Source organism: Colobus angolensis, unplaced genomic scaffold (assembly GCF_000951035.1).
Source record: "Colobus angolensis palliatus isolate OR3802 unplaced genomic scaffold, Cang.pa_1.0 Scaffold54, whole genome shotgun sequence".
In the NCBI taxonomy this organism is placed as follows: Eukaryota; Metazoa; Chordata; class Mammalia; order Primates; family Cercopithecidae; genus Colobus; species Colobus angolensis.
In genome coordinates this window covers 2,521,704-2,530,877 of record NW_012118932.1, presented here as the reverse complement: position 1 = coordinate 2,530,877, position 9,174 = coordinate 2,521,704, and positions in this window count along the sequence as shown.

The window sequence follows — 9,174 nt, the reverse complement described above, 5'->3', positions numbered from 1 at the left end:
GCAAGGAGATGCAGCAGCCATGAAGACAAAGTCCCCGCCCTTGTGAGCTCATATTTTCCGAAGGGGGAGTAGGGAGATAATAAACGATTAAATAATATGTCAAGTGGTGATAAGTGTTAACGAGAAAAGGCAGGGTTAGGTGGGCTGGACACGTGCCTATTTCATCGGGAGGCTGAGGATGGGCTCATGGAGGAAGTGACATCGCAGCAGAGACCAAAGGAAGTATGAGACAGCCTTGTGGATTTCTGGGGGAGGAGCAGTCCAGAAAGAGAGAACAGCCGGTGCAAAGACCCTGAGTGGAAAGAATGCTTGGATGGTCCAGGAACGGCAGTGTGGCTGGAGCAGAGTAAGCCAAGGGTAACTGGAGAAAGTGAGATCCGCAAGATACCGGGGCCCAGATGGCTTAGGGCCTTGGAGGTCACTTTGTCTTTTACCCTGTGTGAGCTGGGGAGCCGCTGGGGGATTTTGAGCAGAAGACTGATGTATTAGTTTTCTATTCCTGCTAGAACAAATTACCACTAATTTAGTGGCTTAAAACAACACAAATTTATTATCTTACAGTTGCGGAGGTCGGAAGTTATCTCACTGGGATAAAACCAGTATGTTGGCAGGGCTGCATGCCTCCTGGAGGCGCTAGGGGACAGTGTGTTTCCTTGCCTTTTCCAGATTCTAAAGGTCCCCTTGCTCTATCTTCGAAGCTAGCAACATTGCCTTTCTCTGTTTTTCTGTGGTCATGTCTCCCTCAGACCACACTCAGGAAAGGTTATCCTCTTTTAAGAATTCATGTGATTAGGTTGAGCCCACCTGAATAATCCAGAATAATCTCCCTAGCTCAAGGTCCTTAATCATATCTGTGAAAAAAAAAAAATTTATTTTTTTGAGATGGAGTCTCGTTCTGTCACCAGGCTGGAGTGCAGTGCCATGATCTTGGCTCACCGCAACCTCTGCCTCCCAGGTTCAAGCGATTCTCCTGCCTCAGCCTCCCGAGTAGCTAGGATTATAGGTGTGCACCACCATGCCTGGCTAATTTTGGAACTCTAGTAGAGACAGGGTTTCACCATGTTGGTCAGGCTGGGCTTGAACACCTGACCTTGTGATCCACCCACCTCAGCCTCCCTAAGTGCTGGGATTACAGGTGTGAGCCACCGCACCTGGCCTGTGAAATCTTTTCGGCCATGTAAGGCAACACATTCATAAGCCACAGGGATTAGGACATGGCCATGTTTGGTGGTGGGGAGGGAGTATTCTGCCTGTAGCAAGTGACATAATCTGAAGAGTTTTAACAGGATCGCCCTTGGCTGCTCTGTGGGGAATAAATTATAGGGGACAAGGGTGGAGGCAGGGAGACAGATCATTTAGGAGACTACTGGCATAATCCAGGTTCTCAAGAGTCGATCAAGAAGTGGCACCCAGACCCGGGTGCCAGTAGAAGAAGTGGCAGGATACAATCAAGGTCTGGCCTTTTTCTGAAGGTAGAACTGACAGGATTTGCTGAGGGACTGGAGGTGGAGTGTGAGAGAAGGGGAGTCAAGGATAACTCCAAGACTGACCCTCCACCCTCTTACAGTACTTGGCAGATGCCTCCTTTATTCAATTGTTCAACCGTCTTCCTTATCACACCGAAAGTTCTGACGGAGAAGGCCCCAAATCTAGCTTGTTCACTGTTACAGCCTCACATCTATGAGTGCATGGAACACAGCAAAACAGTGCAGAGCTACTACTTATTGAGCCATTATTGTATGGTAGGCACTTTACGTACTCTTATTTAATAATCAGAACAGCCGGTCAGGCACGGTGGCTCATGCCTATAATCCTAGCACTTTGGGAGGCCGAGGTGGGTGGAGCTTGAGGTTAGGAGTTCGAGACCAGCCTGACCAACATGGTGAAACCCCATCTCTAGTAAAGATATAAAAAATTAGCTGGGCAAGATAGTGTGCACCTGTAATCCCAGCTACTCAGGGGGCTGAGGTGGGAGAATCACTTGAACCTGGGAGGGGGAGGTTGCAGTGAGCTGAGATCATGCCATTGCACTCCAGCCTGGGCGACAGGTCAAGACTCCATCTCAAAAAAAAAAAAAAAAATCAGAACAGCCTTATGAAGTAGTTACTATTATTATCCCCACTTACTAACTGAGGATACCGAGGCCCAGAGAGATCAAATGACTTATAACAGTAAATAGAAGAAGAACTGAGATTTAATCCATATTAAATAAATAAGTTCATTCAAATTAAGCAAAAATTTGGGTTTATCTAAATATTCTGACTGCATATGAAATGGGAGATGGGGAAAAGGATACAGATTTATAAACCTGTCAAAGTTTTAGTCATAGAAGGATCATGTCAGGAAATAGCAAAAGTTAGAGCCACTAACTCAGAATTGTCAAACTCTGTAGTCAGTCTTACCTGTGGTGTGGTTGATGTAATGAGTGAAGCAGGCAGTAATTTCAGAAACGTTTTGTAACCACACTGGAGGCAAAGAAGAGAAAAACAGATGACATCAGAGAGACCATGCTGGTTCAGTGAAAAATGCCCAGACCTGATAGTGAAGGAGAGATTTTAGTCTCACTTTAGTCCCGACCACTTATTAGCCAGTACATTTGAGGTATTGACTTCATCTCTCTGAGACCATCTCAACTCTAAAGGCATATGATACTATCTGCCTTATCTACCTCATGGACTCTTGGGAGAAACTAAATTTATTTGTTCCATCAATACAGAGCATCTATCATGTGCCTGGCATTGTTCTAGACACCAGAGTCATGTCATGAACAAAACAGACAAAAAAGAAAGAAGTTTATAGGACTTACAGTTCCACGTAGTGGGGGAAACCTCACAATCTTGGCAGAAGATGAAAGGCACGTCTCACACGGCAACAGACAAGAGCAGAGGGCTTGTGCAGGGAAGCTCCCCTTTTGAAAACCATCAGATCTCCTGAGACTTGTTCACTATCACGAGAACAGCATGGGAAATATCTGCCCCCATGATCCAATTAACAGACAAAATCCTCACCTCCATGGAGTTTGCATTCTAGTGGAACGGGAGATTGACAAAAACGAGAATAAACAAATAGATAATTTCAAGAGTGATAAATGTTACAGTGAAAAATAAAACAGGGTAGGGGGTTATAGAGTAATCAAGGAGGAGGTAACACTGGACAGAAACCTAAGTAAACTGAGTGAGCGAGTGATAGTAATCTGTGGAAAGGGCCATCCAGGCAGAAGGGACAGAGTGCTTGAAGCTCCTGCGGTAGGAAGGAGCCGGGGCGGTCTGAGGAATGGCAAAGAGCGAGCACGGGGAAAGAGCGATGGATGATGCTGGAGATGCAGGTCGGGCCCCGATCATTAGACCTTTGCTGGCCATGGTAGAGACCTTGGATCTGATGCATATCCCAGAAGAAAATAGAAACACAAATATGCAAAGAGCAATACAAACAAATAGCAGATGAAAGAGGTGTAACATGGACTTACGTGGCAACACTGGCGCGCCTGCTTCAAGAGCACAGGCTCCAGAGGCTACCTGGGTTGGAATATCGGATGCACCAGTACCTAGTGGAGGCACCTTGGAAATGACCTGTGTGATACATGGCTGTGTCTCCACCCAAATCTCATCTGGAACTCCCACTTGTTGTGGGAGGGACCCCCTGGGAGGTAACTGAATCCGGGGGCAGGTCTTTCTCGTGCTGTTCTCGTGATAGTGAATAAGTCCCAGGAGATCTGATGGTTTTCAAAAGGGGAGCTTCCCTGCACAAGCCCTCTGCTCTTGTCTGCTGCCATGTGAGACGTGCCTTTCATCTTCCGCCATGATTGTGAGGTCTCTCCAGCCACGTGGAACTGTAAGTCCTATAAACCTCTTTCTTTTGTATATTGCCCAGTCTTGGGTATGTCTTTATCAGCATTTTGAAAACAGACTAATACACTGCATCATATCAAGTTTTCATTGTGTGGTTGTCCCTCATGTCCGCAGATGATTGGTTCCAAGACCTCCTGTGATACCAAAATCTACAGATGTTCAAATTCCTGATTTAAAAAAAAAAAAGGCATAGCACTGTATTTGCATATAACCTGTGCGCATCCTCCCATATACTTCACTTTTGTTTTCCAAGACAGGGTGTCACTCTGTCACCCAGGCTGGAGTACAGTGGTGCAATCATGGCTCACTGCAGCCTCAACCTCCTGGGTTCAGGTGATCCTCCTGCCATGGCCTCCCAAAGCACTTGGATTACAGGCATGAGCCACCGTGCCTGGCTCCCATGTACTTTCAGTCATCTCGAGGGGGGAAGTTTAAGTAACCTTGAGATTATGTATACTGCCTAATACAATGTGATGCTGTGTGAACAGTGGTTATAGTGTATTGCTGAGGGAATAATGATAAGAACACATGTCTGTACATGTTTAGTACAGATGTAATTTCTTTTCCAAATATTTTTTACCCAAGGTTGGTTGAATCCATGGATGTGGAACCCAGGAATACAAAGGGCCAGCTGCATTTGTTACTTTTCAGGGGAAGTGGCTACAGTCACAGTAAAGCGTCGTATATGTAGTGACGTGGTGCTGCTACTGTGGCCAACTTCATGTCATAAAAAGGCCTCCTCTGTTTTCAAGGGTGTAATGTGGTTCCATATCCACAAATTCACCCTATTTCCTATTTTCCTCAGTTCTCCTTTACTTTGACAATACTTAGTAAAATCTTATTGTTGCTGTTTGAGTGTAAGAAGAAAATTAGAGTAATGTCTAACTGAAGCAAACCAAATTAAGAACAAAGCTATTCTAAACCCCAGCTGCCAACCAGCTATCCAGTCACCTACCTTAAATTGTTGTCTTGGAATTGAATAGCAGCCAAAACCAAAGTATCTTCAAAGCTGGATTAAGATGCACACGGATAACAAAATGCTATTAAATAAGCCTTCCCGTATCAATAAATAGCTCGAAAGGAAAGAAGCAGATGAAAAATCCCTGGGAATTTATGAAAACTTGGCAGAGATATTTGTCATTTGGGTTATGCAAGAAACTATCCCGATAAGAAGTACACTGAAAAAGTCCTTGTGTAGAGCATATTTTACCAGCATTTGAAAAATACGTAAAAATGTTTTTGTTTTATTTTTAACCTTTCTACATCCAGGGACCCATTGCCTTTAAGAAGCTATTTTTGGTGATGGCACAATGTCCTGACACCTTTTACTGAGCAAAAGGGACACATCTGTTGAAATTAACATTTGTATCTCCAGGGACTGACATATCAGTAAAAAATATAAAATATCACCATGTTTCCCTGCTAAGCAGCACTTGGAAATAGAGGGCCCTTCAAACCAAACTGTTCCAGTCCTCCCTGAGAGAGGATCCAAGTATCACTAATTTAGCACTGATCCCCATCACCTTTGAATACTGTAGGACTGCAGGGTAGATAAACTCAGCTCGAAGTAAATGGAATAGAAGTTTCTGTGTTAGGCCAAATCCCATCTGTTAGAATCTACACATACCTTGCATCCTTGCATACCTTGACAGCCCAGCAAGTTTGCTTTTGTGTCCAGATCTAGAGAAAAGAGAGGAAGAGCAGCGCAGCTGGAATATCTTCTTACCTCCAATCGAGAAAAAAATCCAAGGCGTTGGAATCTATGCAAACTTCTTCTTGGCCCGTCCATTTACATCCAGCTGTAGATGAGCAACAGGGCTCCATCATTACAGATTGGAATCACATACTAATGCTTCACCAGTTACTGTACCTCAAGACTCGAGAATAATTAAACATTCAGCGTGTACCTTCCTATGAGTTAGAAAATATTGAAGAAAGATGTGATTAGTCCAGGGAAAGAGAGGACAGGGAGACTTAATTTTACAATGCAGAGCAGCAGATGCGATATGGGAGAAAGAAGCGTAAAATAATAATAGGGATGCAAAGGAAGAAAATCACACACAAAAAAAGCTTAATGTAGGAGGTGGAATTTGACCTAAAAGGCAGAAAATACCAGAATGTTAGAGAGTTGCTATTCAGAGAAGAGAAAAAGAAAGTAAGGAAACAAGACCTGTGTTAGAAAAAAAAAACAACAGCTGCGCTTCACGCGAACCCAGGGGACATATAGAGGGCAGAAAGAAATATGGCTTGGAAATACGCTTGTGGACCAGGGCCACGGCATGAAGGGCCTACGGGCAAATTAAATTTTGATTTTATCCTGCAATCTATAGGGAACTACAAGTGGTAAAACTGGGAATATTTTCGTGTATGATTACATTTGTTTTAAAAAGATAATAATATCCAGGATGAGCGAGGGTGACAGAGGAGGGACTGAAAAAGACTAATTGGGGGGTGGGTAATAAAGGATCAAAGAAAGAGTAGATACTGAAAAGCTAGACAAGGACAGATTCAAGGGTCCTTCTGATGGCAATATTGACAGAGCTTAGAAACCTCTGAGATGTAGGCGTGAGGGCAAGAAGGCAGCAAAGACGACTTGGTGCCTAGCGTGGGTGTCAGGAAGGCACTCCTCACAGTTTGGGCATTATTTGGTGGGGAAAGTTTGAGTTTAGTTTTGCACACATGGAGTTGAAACAAAAGAATGTAAACTGAAGCCCTGTTTTTTCTCAGATACCATTTTGAAAAATTTTGCTTTGACTGCTGAGCTCCAAAATTAGCTCTGAGCTGTCTAGCTCTGTGCTCAAGTGTTTTGTTATGGGGCGTTGGAATATCGCCTTCCTACAAGACCTGCCATTTTACTGTCCAAAATGTCATTTAACAAAAAATAGGGGGTGGTGATTTAAAAATTTTTAGTAGCTTTTTTTTTTTTTTTTGCCACCAGTAGTTATTTTAATTTGTATTATAACTAAAATTTGGATGCAATACCTATTGTTAATAAGATGTCTGAACAAAGAGCCACAAAGTTTGGGGTTCTCACAATATGTACCAAAGCCTCTGACTCTGAAAAAGATTTCAGTTGTTGTGCCATCTGCTTGGAAACTAATTAATGGTTTAAAAATAGATGAACTTTTAAAGGCAAATAACAGGAAAATAATGGAAAATATTAATGTAGGTCTCATAAACCTACAGCATAGAAAACAGTGATGTGTTTTAGGCATTGCATTAAGGAAAAAACCAGGCTGAGAAGATGCCACTCTGAAATGCTTAACACTAGCCCGGGCGCGGTGGCTCATGCCTGTAATCCCAGCACTTTGGGAGGTCGAGGTGGGCAGATCATGAGGTCAGGAGTTCGAGACAAGTCTGGCCGACATGGCGAAACCCCATCTCTACCAGAAATACAAAAATTAGCTGAGCATGATTTTTGTGGGCGCCTGTAATTCCAGCTACTCAGGAGGCTGAGGCAGCTCGGAGAATTGCTTGAACCTGAGGCGGAGGTTGCAGTGAGCCAAGATTGCGCCACTACACTCCAGCCTGGGCGACAGAGAAAGACTCCGTCTCGGAAAAAAAAAAGAAAAAGAAATACTTAACATTATGTGCATAGTATAATATGCACAGCTTTAGTGCTTACAGAAGCATAGGGAAAAAATAACATGCACAGATAAGGCGGTAGCTGATTCAAAGAACAGGAAGGCAGGATTATTGGTTGGGTTCTTTCTCCTTCCTTTCCTTCCTTTCCTCCCTCCCTCCCTCCCTCCTTCCCTTCCTCACTTCCTCCCTCCCTCCCTCCTTCTTCCCTTCCTCCCTTCCTTCCTTCCTTCCTTTTCTTCTTTCTTTCTTTCCCTCCCTCCCTCCCTTCCTTCCTTCATTTCTTTCTTTCTTTCTCGGAGTTTTGCTCTGTCACCCAGGCTGGAGTGCAGTGGTGTGATCTCTGCTCACTGCAAGCTCCGCCTCCCGCGTTCACGCCATTCTCCTGCCTCAGCCTCTCGAGTAGCTGGGACCACAGGCGCCGCCACCTCGCCCGGCTAGTTTTTTTGTATTTTTAGTAGAGACGGGGTTTCACCATGTTAGCCAGGATGATCTCGATCTCCTGACCTTGTGGTCCGCCTGCCTCGGCCTCCCAAAGTGCTGGGATTACAGGCGTGAGCCATCGTGCCCGGCTTGGTTGGGTACTTTTATAGTTCTTTTTTCAAACTCATTACTGGTGATTAATTTTTAAACAGTATCTAGTAATGTGAGCACTTGCCCTATATATGAAGTGAAACTTCTCTTCCCATATCCTATACTAAATAATTTCTAAAATATAAACATACAAATCCCTGCCCTATCTTGTCTATTCTATCTCTGTCTTCATTTTCTTTTTTTCTTTTCTTTTCTTTTTTTTTTTTTTGTTGAGACAGTGTCTCACTCTGTCGCCCAGGCTGGAGTGCAGCCGCACAATCTCGGCTCACCGCAACCTCCGCCTCCCGGGTTCAAGCGATTCTCATGTCTTAGCTTCCCAAGTAGCTGGTCTCGAACTCCTGGCCTCACGTGATCTGCCCCCCTCGGCCTTCCAAAGTGCTGGGATTACAGGCGAGAGCTACAGTACCCAGCCTCTGTCTTCAGTTTCACAACTAAACTTTTAAAACAAGCTACCTATACATGCAGTATCCCTTTCCACACCTTCCACTCATTCCTCAGCCCCATGCAATGTGCTTTCCACCCTCAAAAGGCCAGAGAGCACACTCTAAGATCATCAATGATCTAGGGGACCCCAAATCTAACGAAGTCTTTCTCATGTTAGCTCTATTGTTTTGGGGATTAAATGAACTAATTCATGTAATGCACTTAGTAGAGTATCTGAAATGTTCAAGATATGTTCTAAACTTATATCTTGTATTGGTCTATCCACATCTTCTGAATATAGGTAAATCCAGCAAGTGGATCTTTTTGTCATTTAAAAAAATTGAACTAGGCTGCGCATGGTGGTTCATGCCTACAATACCAGCACTTTGGGAGGTTGAGGCAGGAGGTTCACTTGAGGTCAGGAGTTTGAGACCAGCCTGGCCAACATGGTGAGACATCGTCTCCACAAAAAATTTTAGAAATTAGGCATGGTGGTGTGCATCTGCGGTCCCAACTACTCCGGAGGTTGAGGCAGGATTACCTGAGCCTGGGAGGTTAAGGCTGCAATGAGCTGTGATTGCACTACTGCATTCTAGGCTGGGAGACAGAGGGAGACCTTGAAAAAGAAAGAAAGAAAGAGAGATAGAGAGAGAAGGGAGGAAAGAAAGGAAAGGAAGGAAGGAAGGAAGGAAGGAAGGAAGGAAGGAAGGAAGGAAGGAAGGAAGTA